Source organism: Aulonocara stuartgranti (genome assembly GCF_965226115.1).
Source record: "Aulonocara stuartgranti genome assembly, chromosome: 15".
NCBI classification, from domain to species: Eukaryota; Metazoa; Chordata; class Actinopteri; order Cichliformes; family Cichlidae; genus Aulonocara; species Aulonocara stuartgranti.
In genome coordinates, this window is record NC_138951.1 from 27,979,021 (window position 1) to 27,988,931 (window position 9,911).

The window sequence follows — 9,911 nt, forward strand, 5'->3', positions numbered from 1 at the left end:
CAGCACAAACCAGCACAAACGTAGCACAGTTGATTGACACCAGTTTTGTTTGATTCCATTAATGTGGGGGGCCTGGTTGACCTTTTGACCTTTACATTTTCATTAATATCTTTAAAACAGAGGCAGCACAAACCAGCACAAACGTAGCACAGTTGATTGACACCAGTTTTGTTTGATTCCATTAATGTGGGGGGGCTGGTTGACCTCTGATGACCTCTAGAAATTTGTATGGATTTCTTTAAAATGATAGCAGCACAAACGTAAATTTTTGCAGCACAAACGTAGCACAGTTGATTGACACCAGTTTTGTTTGATTCCATTAATGTGGGGGGGGCTGGTTGACCTCTGATGACCTCTACAAATTTTCTTGAATATCTTTAAAATGATAGCAGCACAAACGTAAATTTTTGCAGCACAAACCAGCACAAACATTTGACATCAATTTTGTTCCATTCCATTAATGTGGGGGGGCTGGTTGACCTTTTGACCTTTACATTTTCATTAATATCTTTAAAATGAAAGCGGCACAAACGACAATTTTAGCAGCACAAACCAGCACAAACGTTTGATACCACTTTTGTTGGATTTGAAGAAGGTGGGGGGGCCAACTTCACTCACATGCTTAATGGCTCAAAACACCTTATCCAATTATAAACTGATACGCACCTACTGGCATGCCCCTTTTAATTTCTTCATAAATGTTATTTAATGTTATTATTACGGCAGCACGGTGGTTAGCACTGTTGCCGCACAGCAAGAAGGTCCTGAGTTCAATTCCACCATCACGCCAGGGTCTTTCTGTGTGGAGTTTGCAGGTTCTCTCGCCATGTTTGCGTGGGTTCTCTCCGGGCTCTCTCCAAAGACATGCAGCTTCTGGTGATAGGTTAATTGGTTAATCCGAATTGCCCATAGGTGTGAATGTGAGTGCGAATGGTTGTCTGTCCCTGTGTGTTGGCCCTGTGACAGACTGGCAACCTGTCCAGGATGTACCCTGCCTCTTGCCCTATGACAGCTGGGATAGATTCCAGCACCCCCTGCGACCCTTAAAAGGATAAGCAAATGGATGGATGGATGGAATTTTATTAATATCTTTAAAATAATAGCACCACAAACAAAATTTTTTGCAGCACAAACCTGTGACATCAACTTTTGTTTGATTTGGGTGATGTGGGGGGGCTGGTTGACCTTTTGACGTTTGCATTTTCATTAATATCTTTAAAACAGAGGCAGCACAAACGACAATTTTAGCAGCACAAACCAGCACAAACACAGCACAGTTGATTGACACCAGTTTTGTTTGATTCCATTAATGTGGGGGGGGCTGGTTGACCTCTGATGACCTCTACAAATTTTCTTGAATATCTTTAAAATGATAGCGGCACAAACGTAAATTTTTGCAGCACAAACGTAGCACAAATGTTTGACATCAATTTTGTTCGATTCCATTAATGTGGGGGGGCTGGTTGACCTTTTGACCTTTACATTTTCATTAATATCTTTAAAACAGAGGCAGCACAAACCAGCACAAACGTAGCACAGTTGATTGACACCAGTTTTGTTTCATTCCATTAATGTGGGGGGGCTGGTTGACCTTTTGACCTTTACATTTTCATTAATATCTTTAAAACAGAGGCAGCACAAACGTAGCACAGTTGATTGACACCAGTTTTGTTTGATTCCATTAATGTGGGGGGGCTGGTTGACCTCTGATGACCTCTAGAAATTTGTATGGATTTCTTTAAAATGATAGCGGCACAAACGTAAATTTTTGCAGCACAAACGTAGCACAGTTGATTGACACCAGTTTTGTTTGATTCCATTAATGTGGGGGGGCTGGTTGACCTCTGATGACCTCTACAAATTTTCTTGAATATCTTTAAAATGATAGCAGCACAAACGACAATTTTTGCAGAACAAACCAGCACAAACGTAGCACAAATGTTTGACATCAATTTTGTTCGATTCCATTAATATGTGTGTGTGTGTGTGTGTGTGTGTGTGTGTGTGTTGGGGGGGGGGGGGGGGGGGGGGGGGGGCTGGTTGACCTTTACATTTTCATTAATATCTTTAAAACAGAAGCCGCACAAACCAGCACAAACGTAGCACAGTTGATTGACACCCATTTTGTTTGATTTAATTAATGTGGGGGGGCTGGTTGACCTCTGATGACCTCTAGAAATTTTGATTAATATCTTTAAAATGATAGCAGCACAAACGACAATTTTTGCAGCACAAACGTAGCACAAACGTTTGATACCACTTTTGTTGGATTTGAAGAAGGTGGGGGGCCCAACTTCACTCACATATGTCATGTCTACTGAATTCTCATTTTTCATGCCTGTGGAGTTTATTATATGGACGTGGTGACAGTGTAAAGACAGCCTGCTCTTCTGATTTAACTTTTCAAGCATTCACACTAATTAGTGTTTAAACCTCCCATGGTTCTATATCTGGGGATGTGGCTTTGGTTTGCACTGATTGAAGCTTATAGTTGAAATGTGTTTGACGGTAAATGGTCAATAAAGAAGACAGCATTTTGTTTTGTTTTTACACAATGATTTTGTCATGTGCTGTGTGCAGGCAGGAACTGTGGACCCAATGTGCAGACACTTGGAGGTAAAAGTGTAAACTCAAAACAGCTTTAACGCTAAACACAAATATAACAAAAGCAAGAATACCAAAAGAAACTTACACAGGCAGCCAAACAGAACACACAGCATAGGATGAGGGAGATCGCAACAAAGACCAAAGAAAACTCAGGGCTTACATACCCAGAGAGAGCCATCAGGGAATGGGAGACAACAGAGAAACACAGCTGGGACAAATAAGGGTAGCGAGACAAGGGAAGCAAATCCAGATACATTAACATGAGACATGGACTTTCAAAGTAAAACAGGAAACATAACACAGACAACGCGGACTTGACGAGGGGATACAGCAGACAGGGGGAGACAGAACAACTATGTAACACAGAGACAGAAACCAGAAGACAGAACTCTAAGAAACCAAAAGACTAGAAATGATAAATAATGGCAAAATCAAAGTTCAATAATAATGTAAAACTCAAAATTTTGGGTCAACGAACCCAGGCACCCTAACAGATTTATTTTTACAGTTAATTTTTTTCTATTTAATTATTTAGTTACAGTCCACCATACCTCTGATCCCCTGTCAATCCATCCACCTCCTTTTTAATGGTGTATCTGATTCAGGGTCATGAAGGGCTGGAGCAGCTGTCACAGACTGAGCAAGGTACACCCTGTACAGGTCACCAGTCTATGGCAGTGTCCCACTGTGTGTATTTTAAAAAGTACCATATCTTAAAAACCACGGCTGCAGATAGATGGCCTTGGCAACTCTTCACTACATTATGAGGGGGATTTTATTATAGCAAATGACAAAAAAAATGGACCACTCATGATCTATTCAAAATACAATCTAGAGATGTTTTAGTCCCTTAAAGAGAGCTAATTATGTTTATTTCCAGCTCCATACTTTAATTTGTGCACTACAGCAAATTTGTGTGAACCATTGCTGAAAATATGCTTATTTATCCTATACTGAGTCTTGGTGCAGTCCTTCAATTTATCTTCCATTTGAAATATGCCAGTTTAGCTGTCCTCTCTTTGAGCCAACCTTTGTCTTATTGGCTGCTCCTCAGAAGTTTTGAATAGCAGGTGGGTGGTACTTCTGTGCTTGGAGCAGGGATTACTTGTACATATACTGACCTCATTATTTGAAACTTGGCCCATGTTCGATATGAGCATTCACCATTTATATATACACAATATCTGTTGGTGTGTGTGTGTGTGTATTAGAAAATATGGAAAAGGAATACTAAGTATTGGTCGAGGAGTTTGATTTCCAAACCAAATGCAAATCTTACTTTCATTCAGCAGTCCACCTTTTCTCAAAGCTCAGTTAAAGACACTTTTGACAGTGTCATCTGGGTTGTAGCTTTGTTCCTGAAGATGTGCATGTCTTCAGGAATGAAAAGAAAGAAAGAAAGAAAGAAAGAAGTCCAGGAGATCTGAGTAGTTATTATGTCTGATGAAAAGAACAATCGAAAACAACCAAGGCACTTTGTCTTCAGGTATTTGTATTAGGATCAGCACAGATTTCACTCTCTGGCTTTATTTATAGCATAATAAGACATTTTACTTTTAAAAATCAAGGACACCAACAAGGCAGATAGGGCACATGCACTGGGGCCACAAATGTCCCAGGTTTAGTCCGTAATTCAATTCAATTCAATTTTATTTATATAGCGCCAAATCACAACAAAAGTCGCCTCAAGGGGCTTCATAGATACAGAGAAAAACCCAACAATCATATGACCCCCTATGAGCAAGCACTTTGGTGACAGTGGGAAGGAAAAACTCCCTTTTAACAGGAAGAAACCTTCAGCAGAATCAGGCTCAGGGAGGGGCGGGGCCATTTGCTGCGACCGGTTGGGGTGAGAGAAGGAAGACAGGATAAAAGACATGCTGTGGAAGAGAGCCAGAGGTTAATAACAGATATGATTCAATGCAGAGAGGTCTATTAACACAGCGGTCCCTAAGCACCACGGACCGGTTCATGCCCGACAATATTTTTACGGACCGGCCTAGTACCGGTACCGTAAAAAGGAAGATTTATTCATAACACACGTGAAAAGACCCAGGAAAACAGAGTTAACGAAAAAAACGATAACAAAATAACGCTAAAAAAAACGATAAAAATCCTGAAAACCATACATTTCACACCTGAGCCTCAACTCTCAACTCTCGTGGCCCGGTACCAAACGACTCACGGACCGGTACCGAGGCCCGGGGGTTGGGGACCGCTGTATTAATACATAGTGAGTGAGAAAGGTGACTGGAAAGGAAAAACTCAATGCATCATGGGAATCCCCGGCAGCCTACGTCTATCGCAGCATAACTACGGGAGGATTCAGGATCAGTGCCTTAAGTGCTCTAATGGGGTGATATGGTACTACAAGGTCATTAAGATAAGATGGGGCCTGATTATTCAAGACCTTGTATGTGAGGAGCAGGATTTTGAATTCAATTCTGGGTTTGAAGGGAAGCCAAAACAGGAGAAATATGCTCTCTCTTTCTAGTCCCTGTCAGTACTCTTGCTGCAGCATTTTGGATTAGCTGAAGGCTTTTCAGCGAGTTTTTTGGACATCCTGATAATAATGAATTGCAGTAGTCCAGCCTGGAAGTAATAAAAGCATGAACTAGTTTTTCAGCGTCACTCTGAGACAGGATCTTTCTAACTTTAGAGATGTTGCGCAAATGGAAGAACGCAGTCTTACATATTTGTTTAATACGTGCGTTGAAGGACATATCCTGGTCAAAAATTACTCCAAGGTTCCTCACAGCGTTACTGGAGGCCAAGGTAATGCCATCCAGAGTAAGAATCTGGTTAGATACCATATTTCTAGGCTTTTCAGGGCCGAATACAATAACCTCAGTTTTATCTGAATTAAGAAGCAGAAAGTTAGCGGCCATCCAGGTCTTTATGTCTTTAAGACATTCCTGCAGTTTAACTAATTGGTGTGTGTTATCTGGCTTCATGGACAGATAGAGCTGGGTGTCATCTGCATGGCAGTGAAATTGTATGCTATGTCTTTTAATGATGCTGCCTAGGGGATGCATGTATAATGTAAACAGAATTGGTCCTAGCACTGAACCTGTGGAACTCCATAATTAACCTCAGTGTGTGAAGAGGACTCTCCATTTACATGTACAAATCGGAGTCTATTAGATAGATATGATACAAACCACTGCAGTGCAGTACCTGTAATACCTACAGCATGTTCTAATCGCTCTAATAGGATATTATGGTCGACAGTATCGAATGCTGCACTAAGGTCTAGCAGGACAAGCACAGAGATAAGTCCACTGTCAGAGGCCATAAGAAGATCATTTGTAACCTTCACTAAAGCTGTTTCTGTGCTGTGATGAGCTCTGAAACCTGACTGAAACTCTTCAAATAAGCAGGAGGAGAGAAGCTGCAGAGATGCGTGTAAGACTGCAACTCTGCTTCCTGGTCCCAACTCTGGATAGTCATATTTTGGGGGGGGGTTTAATAAATTTGTCCATATTTCTAGAAATGAGAGCTGCTCCATCCAAAGTGGGATGGATGCCGTCTCTCCTAACAAGATCAGGTTTCCTCCAGAAGGTTTGCCAATTATCTATGAATTCCACATCGTTTCTGGGACACCACTCAGACAGCCAGCAATTTAAGGAGAACATGCGGCTAAACATGTCACTCCTGGTCTGATTGGGGAGGGGACCAGAGAAAACTACAGAATCTGACATTGTTTTGGCAAAGTTGCACACCGATTCAATATTGCTTTTAGTGACCTCCGATTGGCGTAACCGGGTGTCATTACTGCCGACGTGAATTATGATTTTACTGAATTTACGTTTATCCTTAGCCAGCAGTTTTGCATTTCCTTCAATGTCGCCTGCTCTGGCCCCTGGAAGACAATTGACTATGGTTGCCGGTGTCTCTAGCTTCACATGTCTGAGAACAGAATCACCAATTACCAGAGTTTGACCCCCGGCGGGCGTGTCGCCGAGTGGGGAAAAACAGTTAGACACATGAACAGGTTGGTGGTGTACCTGGGGCTTCTGTTTAGGACTATGCTTCCTCCTCACCGTCACCCAGCCGCCCTCTTTCCCCAGCTGCTTGGGGTCTGCCGGGGAACAGCTAGCGGGGCCTACGCTATCTTCGGCTGCACCAATTACAGGGGCCTGGCTAGCTACGGGTGAATGAAAGGTGCGAAGCCGAGTCTCCCTTCCAATGTGGATCACATCAGCCAGCAACACAGGCTCTGGTGAAAATGTAGATTACCTCATACAGTAGTGCAGGCCCTGCTTTCGTGAAGTTGGCCTCAGAGGGAGCACTAGCCCTGGTGCAATGTGGATGGCCTAAGCCAGCAATACAGGCCCTGGTGTGTTGACGATAGCCTCACAAGGAGCACATGCCGTGGTATAATGTGGATGGCCTCAGCCAGTAGCACAGGCCCTGTTGTAATGTGGATGGCCTCATCTACCAACACTGGCCCAGGTGAAATGTGGATGGTAATGGCCAGCACCACAGACCTTGGTGTAATGTGGATGGCCTTAGCCAACACCACTGGCCCTGGTGAAATGTGGATGACATCGGCAAGGACCAATGGCCCTGATGTAATGTGGATGGTTTCAGCCAACAGCACAGTCCCTGGTGTGGTGAAGATGGCCTCACAGGAAGCACTGTCCCTGGTGTAATGTGGATGGCCTCAGCAAACAACACTGGCCCTGGTGAAATGTCGGTGGTATCAGCCGGCACCAAAGGCCCTGGTGTAATGTGAATGTCCTCAGCCATGACCACAGGCCCTGATGAAATGTAGTTGGCCTCAGCCATGACCACAGGCCCTGGTGAAATGTAAATGTCCTCAGCCAGTAGCACAGGCCCTGTTGTAATGTGGATGGCCTCATCTAACAACTCTGTCGCTGGTGAAATATGGATAGGATTCGTCAGCACCACACACCCTGGTGAAATGTGCATGATATCGGTCAGCACCACAGGCCCAGGTGTAATCTGGATGGCATCAACGAGCAGCAGAGGCCCTGGTGTGGTGAAGATGGCCTCACAGGAAGCACTGTGTATGGCCTTTGCCAAAAACAGTGGCCCTGGTGAAACGTGGATTATATTGGCCAGCACCACAGGCCCTGGTGTAATGTGAATATCCTCAGCCAGTAGTAAAGGCCCTTGTGTTTTGTGGAACGCATCAGCCAGCAACACAATCCCTGGTGAAATGTGGATGGCCTCATCCAGCACCACAGGCCCTGGTTTGGTGATGATTGCCACACAGGAAGAACTGTACCTGGTGTAATGTGGATGGCCTCATCCAACAGTACAGGCCCTGGTGTGGTGAAGATGGCCTCACAGGAAGCACAGGCCTTGGTGTAATGTGAATGGCCTCAGACAGCAGCCAGGCCCTGGTGAAATGTAGATGGCCTCAGCCGGCAACATGCGCTCTGGTGAAAGGTACACCTGGGCCTGTGGTGCTGACCGATATCATGCACATTTCACCAGGGTGTGTGGTGCTGACAAATCCCATCCATATTTCACCAGCGACAGAGTTGTTAGATGAAGCCATCCACATTACAACAGGGCCTGTGCTACTGGCTGAGGACATTTACATTTCACTAGGGCCTTTGGTCATGGCTGAGGCCAACTACATTTCATCAGGGCCTGTGGTCATGGCTGAGGACATTCACATTACACCAGGGCCTGTGGTGCTAGCCAATACCATCCACATTACACAAGGGCCTGTGCTGCTAGCCTTCCATATTACCCAAGGGCCTGTGTTGCTGGCTGATGCCATTCACAATACTCAAGGGCCTGTTCTACTGGCTGATGCCATCTACATTACAGCAGGGCCTGTGGTGCTGGGAAATACCATCGACATTTTACCAAGGCCAGTGTTGTTTGCTGAGGCCATCCACATTACACCAGGGACAGTGCTTCCTGTGAGGCCATCTTCACCACACGAGGGCCTGTGCTGGTGGCCTAAGCCATTCAAATTACACCAGGGCCTCTGGTGCTGGCCAACACCATCCACATTTCACCAGGGCCACTGTTGTTGGCTTAGGCCATCAACATTACACCAGAGACTGTGACGCCAGCTTCTACCATCCACATTACACCAGGGCCTGTGCTTCCTGTGAGGCCATCTTTACCCCACCAGGGCCTTTGATGCTCGTTGATGCCATCCACATTAGGGCCTGTGATGCTGGCCGATATCATGCACATTACACCAGGGCCAGTGGTGTAAGCTAAGGCCATCCACATTACACCAGGGTGTGTGGTGCTTACCATACCATCCATATTTCACAAGGGCCAGTGTTGTTAGATTATGCCATCCACATAACACCAGGTCCTGTGCTGCTGGCTGAGGCCATCCACATTGCACCGGGGCCATGGGGTTGGATGAGGACATTAACATTACACCAGGGACTGTGTTGCTGGCTGAGGCCATTCACATTGCAGTAGGGCCTGTGCTGCTGGCTGAGGCCACCTATATTTCACGAGGGCCTGTGTTGACGACTGATGCCATCCACAATACACCAGGGCCAGTGGTGTTGGCTGAGGACATTCAAATTGCACCAGGGCCTGTTGTGCTGGCTAATACCATCCACATTTCACCAGGGCCAGTGATTTCTGTGAGGCCATCTTCACTAGACCAGGGTCTGTGCTGCTTGCTGATGCCATCGAAAATACACCAGGGCCAGTGATTCCTGTGAGGCCATCTTCACCAGTCCAGGGTCTGTGCTGCTAGCCATCCAAATTACCCAAGGGCCTGTGTTGTTGGCCGAAAACAACCACATTTCACCAGGGTTTGTGTTACTGGATGATGCGATCCACATTTCACCAGGGCCAGTGTTGTTGGCTGAGGTCATCCACATTTTACCAGGGCCTGTGCTTTTGGCTAATGCCATTCACATTACACCTGGGCCTGTGGTGCTGAACCATTTCATGCACATTTCACCAGATCAAGTAGTGTTGGCTATGGCCATTACACCAGGGTGTGTGGTGCTGTCCAATACCATCCATATTTCACCAGGGACAGTGTTGTTAGATGAGGCCATCCACATTACAAAAGGGCCTGTGCTACTGGCTGAGGACATTTACATTTCACCAGGGCCTGTGTTGGTGGCTGATCCCATCCACAACATACAAAGGCCTGTGCTACTGGCTGATGTCATCCACATTTCACCAGGGCCAGTGCTCCCTGTGAAGCCATCTTCACCACACCACTGCCTGTGTTGCTGGCAGACGCCATCCACATTGCACCAGGGACAGTGCTCCCTGTGAGGCCATATTCACCACACCAGGGCCTATACTGTTGGCTGAGGCCATCCACATTACAC